Source organism: Callithrix jacchus, chromosome 10 (assembly GCF_049354715.1).
Source record: "Callithrix jacchus isolate 240 chromosome 10, calJac240_pri, whole genome shotgun sequence".
NCBI classification, from domain to species: Eukaryota; Metazoa; Chordata; class Mammalia; order Primates; family Cebidae; genus Callithrix; species Callithrix jacchus.
In genome coordinates, this window is record NC_133511.1 from 120549891 (window position 1) to 120557783 (window position 7893).

The window sequence follows — 7893 nt, forward strand, 5'->3', positions numbered from 1 at the left end:
AAGAACATGTTTATTTCTGCCTTCATTTCATTGTTTTTCCATTTGACATTCAGGAGCCAGTTGTTCAGTGCTCATGAAGTTGTGTGGTTGAGTTAGTTTCTGAATGCTGAGTTCTAATTTGATTGTACTGTGGTCTGAGAGACTGTTATGATTTCCATTCTTTTGCATTTGCTGAGGAGTGATTTGCTTCCAATTATGTGGTCAATTTTAGAGTAGGTGCCATGTGGGGCTGAGAAGAATGTATATTCTGTGGGTTTGGGGTGGAGATTTCTGTAGCTGTCTATTAGGTCCTCTTGGTCCAGACCTGAGTTCAAGTCCTAGATATCCTTGTTAATTTTCTGTCTCGTTGATCTATCTAATATCGACAGTGGAGTGTTAAAGTCTCCCACTATTATTGTGTGGGAATCTAAATCTCTTTGTAGGTCTTTAAGAACTTACTTTATGTACCTGGGTGCTCCTGTATTGGGTGCATATATATTTAGAATTGTTAGTTCTTCTTCATGCATCGATCCTTTTACCATTATGTAATGCCCTTCTTTGTCTCTTTTGATCTTTCTTGGTTTAAAGTCTGTTTTATCAGAGACTAGGACTGCAACTTCTGCTTTTTTTTTTTTTTTTTTTTTTGCACTCCATTTGCTTGATAAATCTCCCTCCGTCCCTTTGTTTTTAGCCTATGTGTGTCCTTGCATGTGAGATGGGTTTCCTGAATACAGCACACCAAATCCAATTTGCCCATCTGTGTCTTTTTATTGGGGCATTCAGTCCATTTACATTTAAGGTTAGTATTGTTATGTGTGAATTTGATCCTGCCATTTTGATGCTAGCTGGATGTTTTGCCTGTTAGTTGACACATTTTCTTCCTTGTATTGATGGTCTTTACCATTTGGTATGTTTTTGGAGTGGCTAGTACTGGTTGTTCCTTTCCTTGTTTAGTGCTTCTTTCAGGAGCTCTTGTAAGGCAGGCCTGGTGTGATGAAATCTGTCAGCAATTGCTTGTCCATAAAGGATTTTATTTCTCCTTTGCTTATGAAGCTTAGTTTGGCTGGATATGAAATTCTGGGTTGAAGGTTCTTTTTTTTAAGGATGTTGAATATTGGCCCCCACTCTCTTATAGCTTGTAGGGTTTCTACCAAGAATCTGCTGTGAGTCTGATGGGCTTCCCTTTGTGGGTAACCCGACCTTTCTCTCTTGCTGCCCTTAGCATTTTTTCCTTCATTTCAACCCTGGTGAATCTGACAATTATGTGCCTTGGGGTTGCTCTTCTAGAGGAGTATTGTTATGGTATTCTCTGTATTTCCTGGACTTGAATATTGGCCTGCCTTGCTAGATTGGGGAAGTTCTCGTGGATAATATCCTGAAGAGTATTTTCCAGCTTGGATTCATTCTCTCCATCACATTCAGGCACACCTATCAAATGTAGTTTAGGTCTTTTCACATAATCCCATATTTCTTGGAGGCTTTGTTCATTTATTTTCACTCTTTTTCTCTATTCTTGCCTTCTCATTTTATTTCATTGAATTGATCTTCAGTGTCTGATATCCTTTTTTCTGCTTGGTCGATTCAGCTATTGAAACTTGTGTGTGCTTTGCAAAATTCTTGTGCTGTTTTTTTCAGCTTTGTCAAGTCGTTTATATTCTTCTCTAAACTGTTTATTCTAGTTAGCATCTCATCTAACCTTTTTTCTAGGTTCTTAGTTTCTTTGCATTGGGTTAGCACATGTTCTTTTGGCTCTGAGAAGTTTGTTATTACCCACCTTCTGAAGCCTGTTTCTGTCAATTCATCAGATTCATTCTCCATCCCTCTTTGATCCCTAGCTGGTGAGGAGTTGTGATCCTTTGGAAGAGGAGAGGCATTCTGGTTTTTGGTGTTTTCATCCTTTTTGTGCTGGTTTCTTCCCTATGGTCTTTGTTGTTGGTGACTTTCAGAAGGGGTCTCTAGGTGGACATCCTTTTTGTTGATGTTGAAGCTATTTCTTTCTGTTTCTTATTTTTCCTTCTAATAGTCAGGCCCTCCTGCTGCAGGACCACTGGAGGTCCACTCCAGACCCCACTCACCGGTGATCACCCACGGGGGCTGCAGAACAGCAAGTGTTGCCACCAGTTTCTTCCTCTGCTATCCTCGTCCCAGAAGGGTACCCACCAGATGTCAGTCTGAGCTCTCCTTTATGAGGCGTCTCTTTGGGTATACGGGGGTCAGGAAGTTGCTTGAGGAGACAGTCTGTCCCTTACAGGAGCTCAGATGCTGTGCTGGGAGCTTTGTTTTTCTGTGCAGAGCTGCTGGGCAGGCACCCTTAAGTCTGCTGCAGCTGAACTCATAACTGCCTCTTTTTCTAGGTGCTCTGCCCTAGGAAGGTTGGCTTTATTTTTAACTTCCTGTCATGCTACTGCCTTTTTTCACAGATACCCTGCCTCACACGGAGTAGTCTAATCACAGTCTGCCAGCAGAGGCATTGCTGAGCTGCCACAGGCTCTGCCCAGCTGCTGTGTGAACTGCCTCGGTAGTGGTGGACTGCCTCAGTGGTGGGGGACACCCTTCCCCCGACTCAGCTGGACCGTCCTGGGTCCAGCTGCACTTGCTGCGAAACTCTCAATCCAGAGCATTTCAGATTGCTTGTTTTGTGGAAGTGGTACCTACTGAGCCAGATCGCCTGGCTCCCTGTCTCAGCCCCCTCCCTTTCAGCTGAATGGGCAGCTCTGTCTCCCAGACATTCCAGGCACCAGTCAAAATGGCTGCCCAGATTTGTGTGAGTTTCTGTGCACCAACCTGGCACCAGCTGAAACCACTGCACTGAAAACTCGTGGCACTTTTCGGCCCGGGAATCTCCTGATCTGTAGTTAGTGACAACTTATTTAGAAATATGGTGAGCACTTACCCTCTGCACTGTTCTCTCTGGGAACTGTACTCCGGAGCTGTTCCTATTCAGCATCTTGGATCAAAGAAGCTCCCCTGAAGTCTTAAGTTTCATCTTTCTCTTGCCTTTTGAATCAATCACCATATATCCCCCAGTGTTCCAAATCCTACCATTTTGGGTTTGTTTTTGTTTGTTTGTTTGTTGTTGTTGTTTTTGTTTTTGGCATGCCTTACCAGCTGTCTTCTCTCCCATCCCCGCTGTCCTTAGAGTTTAATGCCTTTTAAATACTTTTGCGGCCAGGTGCAGTGGCTCATGCCAGTAATCCCAGCACTTTGAAAGGCCAAGGCAGACAGATCACGCACGAGGTCAAGAGATCGAGACCATCCTGGCCAACAACATAGTGAAACCCCGTCTCTACTAAAATACAAAAAATTAGCTGGGTGTGGTGGCATGCACCTGAAATCCCAGCTATTCGGGTGGCTGAGGCAGGGAAATTGCTTGAACAGAGAAGGGGAGGTTGCAGTGAGCCGGGACTGCTCCACTGCCCTCCAGCCTGGGAAACAGAGCAAGACTCCATCTCAAAAAAAAAAACAAAAAACTTTTGCTGTTGTTTTAGTTTGTTTCAAAAAGAAAAAAGCATTTGCCCATTGTGTCTCCAATTTCCTGAATAAATCACTTACATCAATAACTGCCAATCTTTCTAATATAGACCTATAGGAATTAAATTACTACATAATTACTCAAGCTACAACCAAGTTTTTGAAAGTCATATTTTGTGTTACTTCTAAATATTTCATCATTTCTATTACTATTATTACCTTCTTGATCCTAAAGTCTTTATTGGTTAGAAGTGTGTCCTTATAATCACAAAGGTATGGGCTTGGGGACATTTTCTAGTTAATCACACTATGTTTAGAAAAGAAGGCTTGTGTGGTATTACTTCTTTAGTATTTGTTGTTTCTTGCTCTATGGCCTAGTATGTGGGCCATGTGAACCTGAAAGGAATGTATTTTCCTCTTGGCCAATTCATGGCTCTATGTGTCTAGCAATTCGAGATTTCTAATGTGATTATCAAATCTTCCATATTCTTATTGTTTCTATCTCATCTTTCAGTTTTTAAGATGAGTGCATTTAAAATATTACTATGATTGTAGATTTGTCCAACTTTACATATAATTCTGTCAAACTTTACTTTGTATAGTTTCATTCTGTTTTTAGGTGCATCCAGGTTTGAGATTATTTTATCTCCTCAGTGAATTTTTCCTTTTATCACTATAAAATAGTCCTTATACTTAGCAATGCTTTTGTATTGAATTCCATCTTGTCTAATATGAATGTTGCTGCAACAGCTATTTTGGTCACTATCGGTCTGAAATAGCTTTAGTTTCCCTTGAATTTCAACCACTCTTGAAAAAGAATTCAACAATTCATTTGTTGGTATATTTCTTTTTTTTTTTAATTGCATTTTAGGTTTTGGGGTACATGTGCAGAACATGCAAGATAGTTGCATAGGTACACACATGGCAGTGTGTTTTGCTGCCTTCCTCCCCTTCACCCACATTTGGCATTTCTCCCCAAGCTATCCCTCCCCAGCTCCCCACCCCCACTGTCCCTCCCCTATTCCCCCCAATAGACCCCAGTGTGTAGTACTCCCTTCCCTGTGTCCATGTGTTGTTGGTATATTTCTTTCGATAGCACCTAAGTGAATGAAATTCAGTTTGAGATCTATTGTCTCAAATGTCTTTTGATAACATTTAGTCCGTTAATATTTTGTGACTCTTAGTAGACTTGGATTTATTTAAATTATCTTACTTTGTGTTTTCTATAGTCCCATGCTTTTTCTTTCTTTGGATTTTCAGCTTTCTTGATGGCTACTATATCAATCAAGTCTTGTTGTCCCCTCTTTTATTCTTATACTGGTTTGACAGTTATAAATTCTATTTCACACTTCTATGCCTGTTCCTACTTTTTATTTCATTTTTTATATTCACATAGAGCAAAACTGGCAGGTGGGTCAAATTCAATGAGTTTTAACATGTATGTAGATTTCTGTAACTACTACTATGTCCTATAACCACCCTCAGCAACCCATTCATCTGCTACTGATTACTATATTTTTGTCCTTCTGAGAATATCATATAAATGAGATCGTACTGTAGGAACATTTTGAGTCAGAAATCTTTCACCCAGAATGCTTTTGAGATTAATCTAGGTTGCCGTGTATCAGTGGCTCATTCCTTTTTATTGAATAGTGTTCTATTGACTGTGCTGATTTGTTTATCCATCAACTGGAAGAATGTGTTGTTTTCGATTTTTGAGAATTATGAATAGAGCTGCTAAAAACATTTGTGCACAAGTCTTTGTATGAACATAACTTTTTTGTTCTCTAGGATAAATACCTAGCAGTGGGATTGCCAGTTCACATGGTTAACCTATTTTTAACTTCATAAAAAACTGCCAAACTATTCTCCAGAGTGGCCATACCTTTGTGTTTTAACCAGCAATGTATGAGATTTCCAGTTGTCCGTCTCTGCAGCACTTGGTATTGTCAGTATATTTTTTAATTTTAGCCATCCTAAAAGTGTGTAGGAGTATGTCACTGTATTTTAACTCGTATTTCCATCGTAGCTAGAGATGTCTGAGCATCTTTTCATGTGCTAACAATCCCTGTATTCTCTCTGGTGAAATAGCTGTTCAAATCTTTTCCCCACTTCTTCAACTTTTTCTTTTTTTTAAGAGATAGGGGCTCTTGCTATGTTTCCCAGGCTGGTCTTGAACTCCTGGCCCCAAGTGATCCTCCCATCCTGGCCTCTCAAAGCATTAGGACCACAGGCATGAGCCACCCTGCCTGGACCTTTTCCAAGTTTTTAAAACTGTATAGTTTGGATGGGGAAAAAATGACAAGTAGGTCACAGGACTAACTTGCAGCTCCCATTTGGATGGACAGAACAGCACGTGGAGACTGACATTATAAACTTCTGCTTTAAGAACTACTGCAGGAACATACCAGGAAAAGCAAAGAATTCTCAGACCTTTTGAAAGACACAGCTTGCCACTGCTAATTCATGAGACAGTCAAAAAACTGTGAGCACCCAAAGTGTGAGGGGGGAAAGTCTGCCTCAAAACACACATCCTCACTGGGAACCTGAAAATCCAGATCATAGGAGGAGTCAACCTTACCAGAGCTGAAATGAATTTAGAGAGCCAAACAAAATATAAAAGTAGAAGGACAGAGGGAAGAGCCCTGTGCACACTCCCAGTCCCCAGGGAAGCCATTTCTGAATTTATTTCATGGAGGTCACTGGGGAGGGCTACCAGTGGAATTTGGGAAGGTCCACAGGGAGAAGGAAACTTCCAGCTGAACTTTGTAACAGTTTTGACCTAGTGTGAATTTTCCTTGGCAGAATGGGGGAAACAAGGGTGGGGTGGAAACAAATAAATGGGAAATGTAGATATGAGCATAGAAGCCCCAGCAGGAAGAGAGGACTGAAGCCTGAAAGCCCTGCTTGCTTTCTCAATGGGGAGGCTTGTAGCCTAGAGCAAGATCTCCGCTAGGCTAATCAGTTGCCTGGATATAAACTCAGTGGTATTTGTGGTGCACAGTGGGAGTGAGACTGGCCTTGCTGGCTACATGGGAGCTGGGTGAGGCCTGTCACTGCCAGCTTTCCCCCACTTCCCTGGTGAACTGTATGAGGCAGGAGAGGCAGCCATATCCTCCTGGGAACATAACTCCATTGGCCTGAGAGCCACACCCCCATCCCGCAGAACAGCCTCATCAAGCCTCGCCCAAGGAAAGTGTGAGCTCAGACACACCTAATCCTGCCCCCACCTGATGGTCTTATGCTACCTGCCCTGGTAGCCAAAGACAAAACAGGTAATCTCTTGGGAGCTCTATGGCCCTGCCCATCACCTGAAAACCTGAATACATATCCAGGTGATCTTAGGGCAAGCTCGTATCCCCTTTATACTGCCGTAGCTGATGCTCTCTTGAAAGTACCACCTCCTGGCTGGTGGCCAACTAATTCAGGACATTACAGCAACTCATGACAGAACAACCTTGCCCCAAGGAAGGAGAAAACAATAGCTAACTTCACTGCCTGCAGCATCCTGGCTAACCAGAGGTCCTGACAACTTCACTGCTAGCACAACCAAACTACAACCAAGGACTCTCACAGATTCCACTCTTCTGCTACCCCCACAGGAGCAGGTGTTGGTAGCCACGGCAGAGAGACCTGAGACAGATCACATCACAGGACTCTCTGTAGACACTCCCCAGTATCGGCCCAGAGCTCAGTAGCTCCACTAGGTGGCTAGACCCAGAAGAGTAATAACAATCACTGCAGTCTAGCTTGCAGGAAGCTCTATCTCTAGGGAAAGGGGGAGAGGACCACATCAAGGAATCACCCTGTGGGACAAAAGAATCTGAACAGCAGCCCTTGAACCCCAGATCTTTCCTCTGACAGAGTCTATTAAAATGAGAAGGAATTAGAAAAACAATTCTGGTAATATGATAAAACAATGTTATTTAACACTCCCAAAAGATCACACTAGCAATGGATTCAAACCAAAAAGAAATCTCTGATTGCCAGAAAAAGAATTCAGAAGGTTGATTATTAAGCTACTCAAGGAGGTACCAGAGAAAGGTGAAAATCAACTTAAAGAAATAAAAAAAAATACCGGATATGGATGAAAGAATCTCCAGAGAAATAAACAGCATAACTTTTTTTTAAAATCACAAATTGTGGAAATAAAAAACACACTTAGAGAAATGCAAAATACACTGGAAAGTCTCAACAATAGAATCAAACAAGTATAAGAAAGAACTTCAGATCTCAAAGACAAGGCTTTCAAATTAACACAATCTGACAAAGACAAAAAAAAAAGAACTAAAAAAATGAACAACACCTCCAAGAAGTTTGAGATTATGTTAAATGACCAAACCTAGAAATAATTGGTGTTCCTGAGGAAGAAGAGGAATCTAAAAGTTTGGAAAACACATTTGAGAAAATAATCAAGGAAAACTACCCTGGCCTTACTACAGA